Genomic DNA, 18266 nt, shown 5'->3' on the forward strand with positions numbered 1-18266 from the left:
GTCATCAATATCAATCATCACATCAACAGTCATCATCGTCAAAATGGTCTTGATGATGGCGATGGTTATCATTATCACGATCACCAATAATCATGATGATCATTATCGTCAACGTCACGACGACGACGAAGACGAAGGCAACGACAACGATAACGGCACTATCACCACCACGCTTGACTAGCCTGTTTGTGCCTGTAACGTGCCTGGGGCCGGGCCTTGATCAAAAAGGACGCGGAGAGTTTGGACGCAATGGGCTGGAGTGTAGCATACAATATATAATACGCATTGGCTTCCGTCGCTTGCACTAAGTCCTTCAACCTTTACCTGCGTTCTAAACTCTAGGTTTGAGCTGTAGGTCAATGGACATGGTTTGGTATATTGCAATGGGTTGTTTTTAAACATTGGGCAAAAAACACATAAACGTTCAAACTCACAGCGAAAATGCACAGGAATCCATATGCACTCCTGCTCAACGAAGTATTGGGCAAATACCTTTAAAAGCAATAAATGGGCTCGTCCAGTACTTGAGCCGTGGACCTCTCGTACCCTAAGCAGGAATAATACCCCCAGACCAACGAGTTGATGGGACGCACCGTAGCGTCCCAATTATGAGCCGCGCTGTCAGTTTCCTATCGTAAGACGTACGGCTCCGGGCACACTGGCCACACGTATCAACCTACGATGTAACGACATAGGACGCTTTGGCCGCAGACTGCCCACAGCTAGCTTAGTCCTAGTAATCGAGCTTGGGCGTGACTATCAGGGTTGCATTGAGGTGCAAGCTTCAACTTTTTATGGCGATGCATGTCCGAGAACTGTTAGGACAGAAGGCAGGACGAGCAAACAGGCAAAACACGCAAGGCCTGACCGGTTACTTTCCGTCTGGGGCGTGATGGGGCCATGCGGGACCGAGGCGGGGCAGGCAGGACAGACAGGATCCCGTTCTCTGTTGTTCTTTTTTGTCAGCCTCATGTGCAGCCCTTTGTCTTCCGATCCTGTTCTCAGCACTTGGATCTCTGCCCTTTTCCCCAAGTCCTCTGCTCTCTGTCCTGCGTTGTCGTCTGCCGTGCACACCCTGTTATTCCGCCCTGTACGCTTTTCCACATTCCGTCCTCAGTCCTGTCCTCCCGTCCTGTCCTGTCTCAGTTCATTTTCTACATCGGCTTGCGGGCTACCAAACTTCTTGTCCCCAAATGGCGTCACTAGTAACCTTATACTGTGAGCTTATGAACTGGTGCTGGAAGCGGACTGAGTGACCAAAGCCGTCACGTGTACACGTTGAAAGTAACGGTGCGGCCCAGAACTGGGAAGCTCTGGACGTTACTATCGGCTCGTTGGTCTAGGGGTATGATTCTCGCTTTGGGTGCGAGAGGCCCCGGGTTCAAATCCCGGACGAGCCCGGTTCTTGCTGTCAGAAATACCCGCGTGCTACCTCTACACTTAAAAGCACATCCGAGTGTCCTGAAGCTCGTGGGTCTCGTGAGCGCCTTTCACACAAGTATTATTGAACACCAAATTAACCACGCTAACCGTATTTGGCCTGAAATGCTCCAACGTCACATGAGGTATAGCAGGACCATAATTTTTCGTCGGCCATCAAAATAGCCGGACCTTTTCACACCGCGCGTATTTTTGTTTTGTCGTTAGGTATAGCTTGGTCAAGTCACGTTAGCCGAGTCTGAATCTTATACGTCAACACAACCCTAACTGTCACGGCGTAGCTCAGCTACCGGGGCTACAAGGGCTTCCTTACGACCGTTTAAGCCAGCACCTCATGCAGTGCCCTGATGAGACGATGGTCGGTATGGCCAGTGTGCTCGAGGCCGTACAGTAGGTAAGGTATGGTAAGGTATGGAAGGTACTGTGAGGTTCTCGTCCATTCCTTCGAGGCGTAGAAGTGCATATGAGTTTCTGCGCCATTCTGCGCCTTTTCGCTGTGAGTTTGTAGGCATATTCACTTTTGCCCAAGGTATAAAAATAACCCATTGTAACTGCCCAAACCAAATACGCAGGCTTGCACCTCAAACCATTGGTTAAAAACATCGGTTTAGTCTGAAAGATTCAGTTCAAACGATGGAAGACAATATATTATGCATATATTGCAAGCTAACTCCAACCCATCGCGTCCAAACTCTTCGCATTCTTCTTGATCAGAGCCCAGGTTAGCGCTGCTTCGTTTGAGGATTTGGAAAGCCCGCGCGCGTCCCACACCAAAAATTTTGATTCTCATCCTTCCCCGCCAGACATTTTGCTTAAGAAAAAGCCCGCACATGCCCAGAAGCATAGTTTGCATTCCTGCTAGGTATTTTCTGCTTTATCGTAATATAAGTTTCACATGCAAGGGCTGTAGCGATTTTACAAAGCTATTTATTGCGTCGGTCCAATTTTCCAAGACCAGCACTGAGAAACCCGCAGTTGTCATAAGTAACATAAAACAACATGACAACATAAGACATAAACGTAGTTTACTTTTCTTAGTGTCACAAAATTATGTCATTTTGCACGCCAAGGTGTTTTTAAACCGTCGTTTCACGCAAACTACGCAAGAGAAAAAACTATATTGATGTTTTGCATCGATGTGTCCAAGTTTCGTAAACGGCTGACAACGTCGACCAGCCTTGGCCGTGCTCTTGGTCGTGACGAGGCCGACCTATGCCCACTCCGGTCAGTGTTATGCCGCTGAGAAGCCCGGTCAATGCCGGGTTAAGCCTGTTTGTTGCGGGCCTGCAGGCTGGCAAGGGACAACTCTAACCCGGACACGGCATATATATATATATATATATATATATATATATATATATATATATATATATATAACACTAACAAAAACATTATTCATAAATATGCAATGAAATTATTGCCGATATATGCGCATGTATAGACAAATATACAAATATCTATATATATATATATATATATATATATATATATATATATATATATATATATATACATAAATAAACAGTAATATTGAAATAGGGATAATCCAGAGAGGATAAGATGTTTCAACCAATCTTGTGCCAAAACAATAGCTGCAACTACTAACTAGACACAACAATAATATAAAGCTCACGACAACCAATCATGATATCTTTAGGTTCTCCGATGAAGTAACACAAGCTGTTCATTGTAATAATTATTATATATTGTGGTGCTCTCCGGAACACACTGCTTTTAAGGGTAAACGTCACAGGTACATGCAAAGGCAATTGCGCGTAATGTGTTCACCTCATCAACGTCAATCATGTATTGTTATCACTAGAGAGTCATCTTTGCCGCTGTTCCTTCGACCTTACCACGCTTCTTAAAAGGAAGCATCCCGCCCTTTTGTCCTGCTCACTTTTTTAAAGATCAGACGTGTACTAGGTGGACAGTAATGTCAGTTTTCTCGAAATCTTTCTGGATAGTTCAGAATTTCGATGTGAATTAGCCGCTCCCTCGAGAGAATGTCAGTTCACTGCTTGCTCACCACTAAAAACTACATCTTTTGTGCCCTGCGTTTTCAACGTAACACTAATTTATAAAAAAAACCTGGATACTAAATTATACGGAAGCTTGAAGCACACGTTTTGGAAAAAAAGAGGAAAAGCAAGCATGACAACCATCCGGTATCATTGCGGTAACTCAACTATACGTTTTGCTATGCCTTTATTTCTCCCCTTTTGACAATCCCAACGGCTCTCTTCGAGGCGCAATTGGCTTTGGGAACGGAAACAAACATTCTTGTATTCTTACCAGTCGCAGTGTGACGGTGGTTGTCATGGCGACGTTGGTCGTGAGCGCAGGAAAGATGCGTAATTGCCGTTACAAAGCACTGACAGCGTCATTTGGATACGAAAATAATACATTCACATAATACATATTATGTCTTGATGCTGCAGTAACACTACCCAATGCTGTCGTTATACGTAAATGGTATTGAGATTTCACTAGAGTATGTTTTCCAAATATGCCACGAAGGTGGAAAATGCCCTTTATACCAGAGCTTTAACCTTGTGCTGGTAGGCATATCCTGTGGGTTGCTGAGTTGGCTTTAAGACATCGGTCTATGAAGCGGATATATCTTTGAACTCAGAATTCGACGGGGCGCGGAAGGGCCCAGAAATTTAAATAGGCTTTCGCACAACGCATCGGAGGGCGATAATTTTTTACTACAATACCCGGTCTCATTCTGGATTTGTGCCCGTGTTCTCTCGCACCCTAAGCGAGAATCATACCCGCCTACCAACGAGCCGGTAAAAAGACATAAAACGTCACAATTCTGGGCAGCGCCGATACTTTCACATCGCACCGTGCACGGCTCCGGGCACACTGGTCACATCCACTGTCGTCTTACAAGGTAATGTCGTAAAGCGCTAGCTACAGACTGTAGTGGGGGAGCACAGCCCTAGTACCAAGCTTGGCCGTGACTTTTGGGGTTGCATTGACATGCAAGCTTCAAATAATTAGAGGGGATGCATGTGAAGAAATGGTTAGGAGAGGAGGCACACCCCGGCAAAAGGACAAAAGAAAAAAGGCATGGCCGGTCATGTCCGGTCTTGAGCGGGACGGAACTAGCATGTTAGGCAGAGGAGATCCTGCTTGTTTCTGTTCTCTGGCCTGTTGTTAACCTCATACTCCGTCGTTTCTCTTCCAATCTTGTTTTCAGTCTTTGGATCTCTGCCCTTTGTCCTAAGTCCTGTGCCCTATATCCTGCCCATTCGTGCGCTGTGCACACCTTTTCATCCTGCCCTGTGCATTGTTCTTCATTGCGTTCTCAGCCGTTTCCCCCCTGTTCTCTGAGGTCCATCCTTTTATACTCCGGTCTTTGGGTTACTAAGTTTGTTGTCCCCAAATGACGGCACGTTACCTTGCATTACGTTAGGAGCTTTTGAGACGGGATGGGTGCGAAAGGCGCACCTAAAACCGTCGCGGAAATAAACGGTGCGACCCAGAATGGTGGTGTTTAGAACGGGATTATCGGCTCGTTGTTCTAGGGGTAAAATTATCATTGAAAAGCTATTGTTGATTGATCCATAGCATCACTAAAAGTGTTATTGAAATCAATGATGATGTATCCAAAACTTGCCTTCCAAAAATTGGGGCCCACTCCTTTTAACGACAGTTTGCAAGGGTGAAGGATTAAGTCCAAATGACATGAGATGATCGTGCAAACTTCACACCACATCCTTCGTACCATTTTGTCATGTTCTCCTTGATCAGTACCCGACCTGCAAGAACAGAGTCGTACAGTGAGAAAGCGATCCTTTTTGGCCAGCTCATTGTTAAGAACAAGCTGAGAGATACTGGGGCACGAAACGCCAGTGAACAAACCATTTAGTTTCTCGCTTTTTGACATTCTGGGGATCTGATCAGAAGATTGCTGGTAGGAAGTGGTAGACTGTGGGCGGCCGCGCTGATTGATACAGCCCACCGTCATGTCTCTTCTCGAAGTGGTAGAGAGCGGAGCCCCGAGTCGCGACGTCAAGCATATGGTTTTTGAGGGCATCGAAGCATCGGTAAACAGCGACAAAAGAAAATCACTGATAAGAGTTACAGGGGTAAAAGTCGCAGCCCAAAAAGTTGCTGACTGGATATGGTACGTCAATGGCTCTGTTCCTGCACACTTTCACTAAGTTCTGCCACTCAGGACTGCGGGCGATCAAGGTAAAAAAAACCGAGCTATTGTAACACAGTGTTGATGCAATTCAAAAGCTTTCCACCATTGTTGATGCATCCATATCAGCGTTTGCAAGTGAAACTGAAGTCAGTAATGATCTATTCAAATTTGCTTTTCAAAAAAAGGAAAATTACACCGCACAGCGACTCAAAAGTAAATGACAAATGAATCACAGCTGAATGTATTTCACCTCACGACTACCAATCGTAAATGACCGAAACCTGACGTGACGAAGAAATGTCTAACGACGGAGCAAAAACGCTTCCAACACGGGAAATTTGGGTTTTTTTGGTACCCTGGACAGGAAATCGGCAAAATGTTGCTGGCATCCGATGTTCAGAACATGTAAGGCTTAATGCGGTCAGTATCGTTAGCTCTCTGTTCAGCAGTGCTTGCATGAAAAGGGCTAATGGGCTAATGAGTCACAGAAGGTTCAAAACTCTCAGATGCGTTTCTATATATATAGAATCAGCATGCAAGTACTTTTAACAGCAAGAAAAGGGCTCGTTCGTGATTTGAACCCGGGACCTCTCGCACCCGAGGCTAGATTCATACCCTAGACCATGCCCCCTTTTAACTGTTTGGCTGGGCTGGGAAATCGAGTCTGTTTCTTGTTCGCGGGTAGGCACTGGGACCGGCTTAGTATTTAACGGCGGCGGCAGGCGTGTGATACTGTGCCGGCAACAGAGAAACTCGGCCGCGGGGCGGGTCCTGCAACGACACAATCCTATGTGGGTGTGGCCAGTGTGCTCGGAGCCATGCACCGTCCGATATGAAAGTAACGGCGCGGATCAGCATTGGGACGTTCCAGGATATGACATCGGCTCGTTGGTCTAGGGGTATGATTCTCGCTTAGGGTGCGAGAGGGTCCCGGGTTCAAATCCCGGACGAGCCCGGCTATTGCTGTCAGAGGTAGTCGCATGCGTCGAACATGCCCAAGGGTCCGTGGCTCTTGTGCGCTCGGAGATGTCTTCGTTCGATGGTGATACATGCTTTAAGGCCAATTATTGCAACCAACCAGCCTATGTCTTCCGCCTGAAAACTCAAGATCATGGTTAGCAAGAGTATGACACCCTTTTGCAGTTTTCGCTAGTGGTGAATCAGACGCGTCAGTTTGATTCGTAAGAACAGTTGCATCAAAATCCTTCGGATTTGCTCCGAATTTTTAGGTGAAATAGCCGTACTTTACCACCTGAACATCGCTCATCGCCTCTGCGCGAGCACACGCACTACGCACGCACAGGGAGGCGCCCAGGTCTTCCGAGAAGCAGTGTTATTTACCCCGCCTCATTGGCACGGGCCGGGTACGCGCTGCGTGATCCGCGCTTGGAGCGCGAGAGGTCACGGGTTTAGGCCCACGATACCCAATACGTAATTGGGCATCGTTGACAATAATGAGCCCGGTTATTGTCAACGATGCCCGCGTACAAATTTAAAGGGTTGAAGAACATATGGGCTTCCGGGCCATTCCGTGCCTCGTCACTGTAAGTTCGATCTGACAGAACAACAATGGGTGAAAAATACAAAGCAAGAAAGCATATTGCCTGTTACACTGCCTGAAGCCAGTGCGCATGGGATGGTTTGCTGCAATGATTACCGTCGACACACTGGACCATCACGCGATTACACATCCGAAGTTATAAGCCCTTGCTTTACTCGAGCTTATTTAACAAAGGCGCGTTCTCCTGCAGCAACAACCGGGCTCGTCCGGGATTTGAACCCGGGACCTCTCGCACCCAAAGCGAGAATCATACCCCTAGACCAACGAGCCGACGGTACGCGCATTCACATCCCAATCGCGGTCCCTGCATTATGCTCACATCATGCATGCAACAGCTGCCGATGCAATGGTCACATCCACCATCGCGCAAGCTCGTGACGTGCGCTGGCTACAGACTGCCCCAGGGAAGCACAGCGCAGGGAAGGGAGCTTCCCCACGGCCTTTGACTTGCGTCGAAAACTGTATGACATTACGTGGGACGCCCGCATGACTTCGTTAGACATGCAGATCAGGGCTGTCTGCCCTCTAGCCTGCCAAAGAGCAGGGGGATTTGACAAAGCAAGGTGTGGCGGGAACGGACATGACGGAACGGGATAAAGAAGAGCTTGGGGACAGGCAGCGCAAGAATTGGCACAGGATAAAGTACGGGATTGGAGAAAGAATAAGACGGCATGCTATTCGACTGCTTAGGATTTGCGAGATAATAGTCGGGTGTTTGAAGCACGCTATTGTGTTCAGCATAAAACAAGGCTGGTTCAGTTCAAAAGTTAATCACCATTGTTCATTTATCCATGTCATCTTAAAAAGTGTTATTGGACTCCATGATAATAAGCCCAAAACCTGCTGTCCTAAAATTAGTGAAGTTTACACCACTCACCGAATAAAAAAAGGAATCAAAACTAGACGTCTTTGGTTTTACGACTTCCAAAAACAAAGTAGCAAAACGTGACATGGCAAAGAGATATTTAAGGACCAATCAAAAATGCCACCGGATGAAAACGCAGGTTTTTATAGCTGATCACACATCATGGCGCTGTTGCAGCTAATCCGATGTTTGGAGCATTCCAAGTTGCATACGGTGAGGCTTGTTAGTTCCGTACTTAGGGATGTTTGTGTGAAAAGTGTCTGGCGGGACGTAAAGGTCCAAGACACCCGTATGTGCTTGAACGCATAGGGATATCAACTGGATACCCCTGGCCGCAAGATACGGGCTCGTCCGGGATTTGAACCCGGGACCTCTCGCACCCGAAGCGAGAATCATACCCCTAGACCAACGAGCCGGTGGTACGCGCGACAAGGTCCCAGTTGTGAGCCGTGCCGTCACCTTCACATCATAAGGCGTACGGATCAGCACACTGGCCACATCCGTCGTCTCAGAAGGTTACGGCGTAGAGCACTTTTGCTACAGACTGTCCTAATGGGGTATGGTCGTAGTAATCGGGCTTGGACGTGACCATTGGGGTTGCATTGACGTGCAAGCTCCGAATTATTTCTGGCGATGCATGTGGAGGAGCCGTTAGCACGGAATGTGTGTTCCTTGAACGGAAATGCAATTCTGTAGATGTTGACTGATTTCGTTCGGCACCTGAGGCTGTGCAATGTTTAGAGAAAGAAAACGATTCACGTCGAATTTTGTCTTCCAAACCGATAGATTTCAATGATCCCCATCAAGAAAATCTAAAGCGTTTTTAGACAACGGGCTGGGGATGAAGTGACCACCTTATCTTATTACCAAAAAACGTTTAATCCTCCATCAGCAATTACATGTATTCGCGAAAAGACAGTGGTATCAGACTCATTCCTCGGAAAAAAAACCAGGAGAATGGAGATGTAGTTGGGTTAACCCAATGTATAACCCCAGTATACATTGGATTACAATCGTATAACCCAACTTATCTCCATTCTCCTGGTTTTTATCGGAGGAATGAAGGTAATGCTACTGTCTTATCTATATGAATAATGTTCCTCAGTAATGCAGTGAACAACTTACGTAATATATTCGCGACACTTAACCACCTGCAGTAGGGAATTTCGCTTGGCGGGATGCAATGGGGTCCCTTCAAAGCACTCAGACATTCGATTTTCAAATGCAGATGGGCTTGGCGCAGAAGCGCACAGAAGGCCGGTGTCGATTCTCGAGAAGTTCGGCGAGGGGCGGACACGGGGAACGATAGAAGTGGGCGGAAAGGCAAGAAGAGGGGGAGGAGAAAGGAAAAAAGGCGGCGCGCGTGACGGAGGAACTCCCAAACACCAGAGTGACGTACGTTCCAGTCCACGAAGTCATCTGCATCACCTTGGTTTTCCTGTTTGAAATCGCGTGTATGGCTCGCAGGTGAGGGACCCTGCCGCGGCCGGCGATTTCAACTGAACTTCCAGGCACAGGCCACTAACTGAGTTCGTGTTTGTTTCTTGTTCGCGGCTAGGCACTGGGACGGACTTCGCAGTTACCGACGGCGGCAGGCGTGTGATACCGCGCCGGCAACAGAGAAACTCGGCCTCGGGGCGGGTTCTGCTGCGACACCTTCCTATGTGGGTGTGGCCAGTGTGCGCAGAGTCATACACCGTGCGATGTGAAAGTAATGGAGTGGCCCAGAATTGGGACTTTACGGGGCATGTTATCGGATCGTTGGTCTAGAGGTATGATTCTCGCTTAGGGTGCGAGAGATCCCGGGTTCAAATCCCGGACGAGCCCGCTTATTAACGAGCCCGAGCCCGGCACTCGCATGCGTCGAACATGCCCAAGGGTGCGTTGGCCATGTGAGTTCGGCGATGTCTTCGCTTGATGATCGACAACGCTGGTCATTGCAATCAACCAACCCATGTGTTCTGCCGGAAAACTCAAGATCATGCTTAACAGGAGGGTAGCACCTTTTTGCACTTTTCGCTAGTGGTGAATCAGACGCGTAAGTTCGATTCGTGAGAACAGTTGCATTAAAATTCTTTGGACATGCTCCAAATTTTTAGGTGAAGTAGCCGTTCTTCACTACCCGAACACCGCTCATCGCCTCTGCGCGAACACACGCACTGTGGAAGCACAGGGGCACGCCCAGGTCTTCCGAGAGGTAGTGTTAGTAGAGGTAAGGTCTTATATCTACCCCGCCTCATTGGTACGAGCCAGGTATGCACTGTGTGCCTCGCGCTTGCAGTTCCAGAGGTCACGGGTTTAAGCCCAGACGAGCACGGTTATTGTCAAAGATGCCCGCATACAAATTTAAAGCGTTGAAGGACATATGGGTTTCCGGGCCATTCTGTGCCTCGTCACTGTGAGTTCGATCTATGTGACAGAACAACCATGAGTGAAAAAAGCAAGAAAGCATATTGCCTGTTACACTGCCTGCAGCCAGTGCGCATGGGATGGTTGTTACGATGATTACCGTTGAGACATTAACCATCACGCGAAGATACATCCGAACCCATAAATCCTTGTCTTACTCGGGCTTATTTAACAAAGGCGCGTTCCTCCTACAGGAATAACATCGCTCGTTCGGGATTTCAACCCGGGACCTCTCGCACCCAAGGCGAGAACCATATCCCTAGACCAACGAGCTGCCAGCACTCAATTTCATATCCCAATTGCGCTCCCTGCATTACGTTCACATCTTGCATGCAATAGCTGCCGGTGCACTGGCCACATCCACCGTCGCGCAAGCTCGTGACGTGCGCTGGCTACAGACTGCCCCCGGGGAGCACAGCACAGGGAACAGAGCTTCCCCACGACATTTGACTTGCGTCGAAAACTGTATGACAATACGTGGGATGCCCGCATGACTTCGTTAGATATACAGACCAGGGCTGTCTGCCCTTTATCCTGCCAAAGAACAGGAGGGCGTGAAGGAGCAAGGTGTAGTGGGAACGGACATGACGGAACGGGATAAAGAGGAGCTTGGGACAGGGCAGCACCCCAAGACTAACTTGATAAAGAGGAGCTTGGGACAGGGCAGCACCCCAAGACTAAAAGGATAAAGAAGAGCTTTGGGGAGAGAGCAGCACCAGGAATTACACAGAACGAAGCGCAGGATTGAAGGAAGAACAAAACGGCATGCTATTTGACTGCTTAGAATTTGCGAGCTGTTAGTTGGCTGCCCGAAGCACGCTATTGTGTTCATTCATAAAACAAGTTTGTTGCATTTCAAAAGTTTACTTCTATTGTTAATTCAACCATATCATCATCTTGATTGTATTATTGAACGCAATGATGGTAAATCCAAAACTTGCTTTCCAAAAATTAGTTAAAACTACACCGCTCACCGACTCAAAAATAAATGACGAACGAATCAAAGCTATGGGTATTTAGTCCTACTAATTCAAGTAATAAAGCAGCGGAACGTGACATCACGAAGAGATGCCCAACAACAAACCAAAAATGGGTCCGGGATAATAACGCGCATTTTTTTGTTATAGTCTAGCACACACCACAACCTTGTTGCAACTTATCTGATGTTTGTAGCATTGCAGGCTTCATATGGCGAGACTGGTTAGTTCGGTGCTTTGCAATGTTTGTGTGAAAAGCAAATACCAAGGCCCGGAAGGCCCAAGACACCCAAATGTGCTTGAACGCATAGATATAGCAACCTAGTACCCCTGACGGCAGCAACTGGGCTCGTCCGGGATTTCAAACCGGTACCTCTAGCACCCGAAGCGAGAACCAGACCCCTGGACCAACGATCCGTCAATATCGTTATAAGCGTCCCACTTCTCGGCCGCGCCGCTGGTTTCAAATAGTACAGGCGGCGGTTTCCAGCGCACAGTCCGCATCCAGCATCATTTTATAGGCTCACAGTGTATTGCTATTAGTGTCGTCATTCTGGGGACAACACGTTGGTAACCCGAAAACTGATGTAGGCAATGGACTGAGACAGAACAGGTTAGGAGCACACGATTGAGAACGCATTTTGGGACAACGTACAGGCCAGAATGAAAGGGTGTGTACGGCAGCTGATAATGCAAGACAGAGGACATAGGACTCAGGGTAAAGGGCAAAGGTCGAACTGTTGAGGACAGGATCAAAAAGAGAAAAGGCAAGGAATGAGACTGGCAAAAAAAGAGAGCAGCTAAAACGGGATCTCGTCTCTGCTGCCCTCCCTGCGCAGCCCGTCTGGCTCCATCACGCCCCGAACGGGGCGTAACCGGTCAGGTCAGGCTGTCAGGTCAGGCCGTGCCCTATCTTTTGCCTTGTTTCTGGTCCTGCCTTGCCTCGGCACGACCAAGAGCACGGCCAAGGCTGGTTGACGTTGCCAGACGTTTACGAAACTTGGACACGTCGATGCAAAGCATTGATGTCATACGCCCTTTAAGGGTGATGTTTCACATCTGCAGATACGGAAACAACCATCAGATTGAAGCAAGCTCATTTATGACTGTTGGTATACTTTATAAGTGGAACAGACTGCTACAGACAGCGCAGCTCCCTATCTGGTAAATATGCTCCTTAATGCACCTTAGTTGGTTACGCCATCGTACCTTTCACAACATTCATTGAGAGCTATTTGGCGGATGTTTCCATCTGGAATGGCGCTCACGAACGGCAGGCATAAATGCCTCGGCGATTACATTTTGCTTGCCTTAATCGCCGCATGGCTTTTGGAATGACAGGATTTGAATGACGTTATTATGGCGTCAGGAATGCCGAGGTGTCTTGCCCGATATACGTTTCCCAATTTTTGCGAGCTTCTACTTAAAAAACTAGAGGTTTAGGTCATGAGGACAGCATTGTGAACAATACCGAAAGGTCTTCAAGATAGCCATCTCAGCTTAAAAATTCATATGAATGCGGAACACACCCCTTAACACCGGGCTTGAGTCTTCCGGCCGAGGCATGGTCTGATTCGTGGCAATGAACCGCGTTTCAACATCGGATTATCAAGCGATGATGCCTTCAAACTTGGTAAATCGCTACCGAGGCTGTGGCTTACCCCATGCATGCGAGTACCTGTACCACAGGTGCTCGCATATATACGTTGCAGTTCACGAAGTCGTCTGCATCACCTTGGTTTTGCTGTTTGAAATCGCGTGTTTGACTGGCAGGTGTCGGACCCTGTCGTGGCCGGCGATTTCAACTGAGCTCCCCCGCACAGGCCCCTAACTGAACTGAAGTTTGTTTCTTGTTCGCGGGTAGGCACTGGGGTGGGCTTCGCATTACCGACGGCAGCAGGCGTGTGATACAAGAATTGCGATGGTACAGGATGTGTTATCGGCTCGTTGGTCCAGGGGCGTGATTCTCGCCTAGGGTGCGAGAGGGTCCCTGCTTCAAATCCCGGACGAACCCGGCTATTGCTGTCAGAGGCACTCGCATGCGTCGAACATGACCAAGGGTCGTAGCTCTTGTGAGCTCGGAGGTGTCCTCGCATTGGTAGTGATGCATGCTTTAACGCTAGCTATTGCAACCAACCAACCCATGTCTTCCTGCCGGAAAACTCAAGATCCATGGTTATCAGGGAGTATGACACCTTTTTGCAGTTCTCGCTAGTGGTGAATCAGACGCGTAAGTTTGATCCTGTAAAAACAGTTGTATCAAAATCCTCCGGACTTGCTCCGAATTTTTAGGTGAAGTAGCCGTTCTTGCAACACTCGAACATAGCTCATTCGCCTCTCGCGAGCACACGCACTGCGCACGCACACGGGCGAGCCCAGGTCTTCCGAGAGGCAGTGTTGTTTACCCCGCCTCATTGGTACGAGCCAGGTATGCGCTGCGTGATTCGCCCTTGGAGTGCGAGAGGTCACGGACTCAAACCCAAATGAGCCCGGTTATTGTCAAAGATGCCCGCAAACAGCTTTAGCGTTGAAAGGACATATGGGTTTCCGGGCATTCTGCGCCTCGTTGCTGTGAGTTCGATCTATGTGACAGAATAATAAGTGAAAAGTACAAAGCAAGAAAGCATATTGCCTGTTACACTGCCTGGAGCCAGGGCGCATGAGATGGTTTGTTGCAATAACTACCGTTCAAACACTGGACCATCACGCGAAGATACATCCAGACTCAAACCATTGTAGTTATGGGGCTTATTTAACAACGAATCGTTCCCCTTACAGCAAGAACGGGGCTCGTCCGGGATTTGAACCCGGACCCCTCGCACCCAAAGCGAGGATCATACCCCTAGACCAACGAGCCGACAACTGTTACCTTCACATCCTAACTGCGCTCCCTGCATTACGTTCACATCTTGCATGCAATAGCTGCCGGTGCACTGGCCACATCCACCGTCGCGCGAGCTCGTGACGTGCGCTGGCTACAGACTGCCCCCGGGGAGTACAGCGCGGGAAACGGAGCTTCGCCACGACCTTTGACTTGTGTCGAAAACTGTATGACAACACGTGAGACGCCCGCATGACTTCGTTAGACAATACAGACTAGGGCTGTCTGCCTTCTAGCCTGCCAAAGAGCAGGGGGATTTGACAAAGCAAGGTGTGGCGGGAACGGACATGATGGAACGGGATAAAGAAGAGCTTGGGGACAGGCAGCGCAAGAATTGGCACAGGATAATGTACGAGATTGGAGAAAGAACAAAACGGCATGCTATTTGAGTGCTTAGGATTGCGAGATAATAGTCGGGTGTTTGAAGCACGCCATTGTGTTCAGCATAAAACAAGGCTGGTTCAGTTCAAAAGTTAATCACCATTGTTCATTTATCCATGTCATCTTTAAAAGTGTTATTGGACTCCATGAAATAAACCCAAAACCTGCTGTCCTAAAATTAGTGAAGATTGTACCACTTACCGAATAAAAAAAGGAATCAAAACTAAACGTCTTTGGTTTTGCGGCTTCCAATAACAAAGTAGCGAAACGTGACATGGCAAAGAGAAATTTAAGGACCAATCAAAAATGCCACCGGATGAAAACGCAGGTTTTTATAGCTGATCACACATCATGGCGCTGTTGCAGCTAATCCGATGTTTGGAGCATTCCAAGTTGCATGAGGTGAGGCTCGTTAGTTCCGTACTTAGGGATGTTTGTGTGAAAAGCGCCTGGCAGGACGCAAAGGTCCAAGACACCCGTATGTGCTTGAACGCATGGGGATATCAACTGGATGCCACTGGCCGCAAGATACGGTCTCGTCCAGGATTTGAACCCGGGACCTCTCGCACCCGAAGCGAGAATCATACCTCTAGACCAACGAGCCGGTGGTACGCGCGACAAGGTCCCAATCAAGCTCGAAATTTTTTTCTGGCGATGCATGTGGAGGAGCCGTTAGCACGGAATGGATGCTTCTTGAGCGGAAATGCAGTTCTGTAGACGTCGATTAATTTCGTTCGGCACCTGAGGCTGTGCAATACTTTGAAGAAGAAAGCGATTCACATCGAATTTTGTCTTCCAAACCGAACGGTTCCAACGATCCCCATCGAGAAAACCTAAAGCGTTTTTATATGACGGGCTGGGAATTAAGCGACCACATTATCAAACCACCAAAAAATGTTGAATCCTCCATCAGCAATTATAGGCATTTGCGACAAGACAGTAGAATCATACGCATTCCTCGGATAAAAACCAGGAGAATGGAAATATAGTTGGGCTAACACAATGTATAACCCCAGCATACATTGGGTTACAATCGTATAACCCAACCATATCTCCATTTCCTGGTTTTTATCGGAGGAATGACGCGAACACTACTGTCTTACCTATGAGGATAATGTTCCTCATTAATGCACTGAACACTTCCGTAATATATTTGCGACACCTAACCACCTGCAGTCAGCGAATTTCGCTTGCCGGGATGCAAAGAGCTCTTCAAAGCACTCAGATATTCTATTTTCAAATGCACATGGGCGTGGTGTAGAAGCGCACAGAAGGCTGGGGGTCGATTCTCGAGAAGTTCGGCGGGGGGCGGACACGGGGAAACGATGAAAGTGGGCGGAAAGGCCAGAAGAGAGGGAGGAGAAAGGAAAAAAGGTGGCGTGGGTGACGGAGGAGCTCCCAATCATCAAACTCATATACGCTCCAGTCCATGAAGTCATCTGCATCACCTTGGTTTTGTTGTTTGAAATCGCGTGTATGACTGGCAGGCGTCTGACCCTGTCGCGGGCCGGCAACTTCAACTGAACTCCCCGGCACAGGCCACTAACTGAACTCGTGTTTGTTTCTTGTTCGCGGGTAGGCACTGGGACGGCTTCGCCGTTAGCGACGACGGCAGGCGTGTGGTACTGCGCCGGCAACAGAGAAACTCGACCGCGGGGTGGGTCCTGCTGCGACACAATCCTTTGTGGGTGTGGCCAGTGTACTCGGAGCCATACACCGTGCGATGTGAATGTAACGGCGCGGCCCAGAATTGGGACGTTTAGGCTACGTTATCGGCTCGTTGGTCTAGGGTATGATTCTCGCTTAGGGTGCGAGAGGTCCCGGGTTCAAATCCCGGACGAGCCCGCTTATTACCGAGCCCGAGCCGGCACTCGCATGCGTCGAACATGCCCAAGGGTGCGTAGGTCATGTGCGTTCGGAGATGTCTTTGCTCGATAATTGACAACGCTGGTCATTGCAACCAACCAACCAATGTCTTCTGCCGGAAAACTCAAGATCATGGTTAACAGGAGGATAGCACCTTTTTGCAGTATTCACTAGTGGTGAATCAGACGCGTCAGTTTGATTCGTAAGAACAGTTGCATTAAAATCCTTCGGATTTTCTCCGAATTTTAGGTGAAATGGCCGTTTTTCACCACCCGAACACCGCTCATCGCCCCTGCGCTAGCATGCGCACTATGCACGCACAGGGGCGCGCCCAGGTCTTCCGAGAGGCAGTGTTATTTACCCCGCCTCATTGGCACGGGCCGGGTATGCGCTGCGTGATTCGCGCTTGGAGCGCGAGAGGTCACGGGTTTAGGCCCACGATACCCAATACGTAATTGGGTATCGTTGACAATAATGAGCCCGGTTATTGTCAACGATGCCCGCATACAAATTTAAAGCGTTGAAGGGCATATGGGTCTCCGGGCCATTCCGTGCCTCGTCACTGTAAGTCCGATCTGTGACAGAACAACCATGAGTGAAAAATACAAAGCAAGAAAGCATATTGCCTGTTACACTGCCTGAATCCAGTGTGCATGGGACGGTTTATTGCAATGATTACACTGGACCATCACGCGATTACACATCCTAAGTTACAAACCCTTGCCTTACTCGGGCTTATTTAACAAAGGCGCGTTCTCCTGCAGCAGCAACCGGGCTCGTCCGGGATTTGAACCCGGGACCTCTCGCACCCAAAGCGAGAATCATACCCCCAGACCAACAAGCCGACAATACTGGCTTTCACATCCCAATTCCGGCCCCTGCATTTCGTTCACATCTTGCATGCAACAGCTGCCCATGCACTGGCCACATCCACCGTCGCGCAAGCTCATGACGTGCGCTGGCTCCAGACTGCCCCGGGGAGCACAGTGCAGGGAACGGAGCTTCCCCACGGCCTTTGACTTGCGTCGAAAACTACGACAATACGTAGGAGGCCGCATGACTTCGTTAGACACACAGATCAGGGCTGTCTGCCCTCTAGCCTGCCAAAGAGCAGGGGGATTTTACAAAGCAAGGTGTGGCGGGAACGGACATGACGGAACGGGATAAGGAAGAGCTTGGGACATGGCAGCACAAGAATTGGCGCAGGATAAAGTACGGGATTGGAGAAAGAATAAGACGGCGTGCTATTCGACTGCTTAGGATTTGCGAGCTATTAGTAGGGTGTTTGAAGCACGCTATTGTGTTCAGCATAAAACAAGATTGGTTCAGTTCAAAACTTAATCACCATTGTTAATTTATCCATATCATCATTAAAAGTGTTATTGGACTCCATGATGATGAACCCAAAACCTGCTGTCCTAAAATTAGTGAAGTTAACACCACTCACCGACTAAAAAAAAAAAACACCAATGAATCAAAACTAAAAGTATTTGGTTTTACTATTTCCAATAACAAAGTAACGAAACGTGACATGACGAAGAGATATCTAACGACTAAGCAAAAATGCCACCGGGATGAAACGCAGGTTTTTGCTATAGCCGACCATACATCATACCCCTGTTGCAGCTAATCCGACTGTTTGGAGCATTCCAAGTTCTATACGGTGAGGCTCGCTAGTTCCGTCCTTTGTAATGTTTGTGTGAAAAGCGTCTGGCGGACGAGAAGGT

At 48.4% G+C, this 18266-nt stretch overlaps 6 non-coding genes across 6 annotated transcripts; 1 reads left to right on the forward strand and 5 right to left on the reverse strand.

Annotated features, from left to right (window-relative positions):
• Nucleotides 1–1328: 1328 nt before the first annotated feature.
• TRNAP-UGG (transfer RNA proline (anticodon UGG)) lies at nucleotides 1329–1400 on the forward strand. Its single transcript has one exon. It is a non-coding gene; the product is annotated as a tRNA-Pro (tRNA).
• A 5958-nt stretch (nucleotides 1401–7358) lies between these two features.
• On the reverse strand, nucleotides 7359–7430 carry TRNAP-UGG (transfer RNA proline (anticodon UGG)). The gene has a single exon. It is a non-coding gene; the product is annotated as a tRNA-Pro (tRNA).
• A 938-nt stretch (nucleotides 7431–8368) lies between these two features.
• Nucleotides 8369–8440, reverse strand: TRNAP-CGG (transfer RNA proline (anticodon CGG)). Its single transcript has one exon. It is a non-coding gene; the product is annotated as a tRNA-Pro (tRNA).
• A 5757-nt stretch (nucleotides 8441–14197) lies between these two features.
• Nucleotides 14198–14268, reverse strand: TRNAP-UGG (transfer RNA proline (anticodon UGG)). The gene has a single exon. It is a non-coding gene; the product is annotated as a tRNA-Pro (tRNA).
• A 936-nt stretch (nucleotides 14269–15204) lies between these two features.
• Nucleotides 15205–15277, reverse strand: TRNAP-CGG (transfer RNA proline (anticodon CGG)). Its single transcript has one exon. It is a non-coding gene; the product is annotated as a tRNA-Pro (tRNA).
• A 2034-nt stretch (nucleotides 15278–17311) lies between these two features.
• TRNAP-UGG (transfer RNA proline (anticodon UGG)) lies at nucleotides 17312–17383 on the reverse strand. Its single transcript has one exon. It is a non-coding gene; the product is annotated as a tRNA-Pro (tRNA).
• Between the last annotated feature and the right edge of the window lie 883 nt (nucleotides 17384–18266).

This window comes from Pollicipes pollicipes, unplaced genomic scaffold (assembly GCF_011947565.3).
Source record: "Pollicipes pollicipes isolate AB1234 unplaced genomic scaffold, Ppol_2.1 Scaffold_6138;HRSCAF=7277_pilon_pilon_pilon, whole genome shotgun sequence".
In the NCBI taxonomy this organism is placed as follows: domain Eukaryota; kingdom Metazoa; phylum Arthropoda; class Thecostraca; order Pollicipedomorpha; family Pollicipedidae; genus Pollicipes; species Pollicipes pollicipes.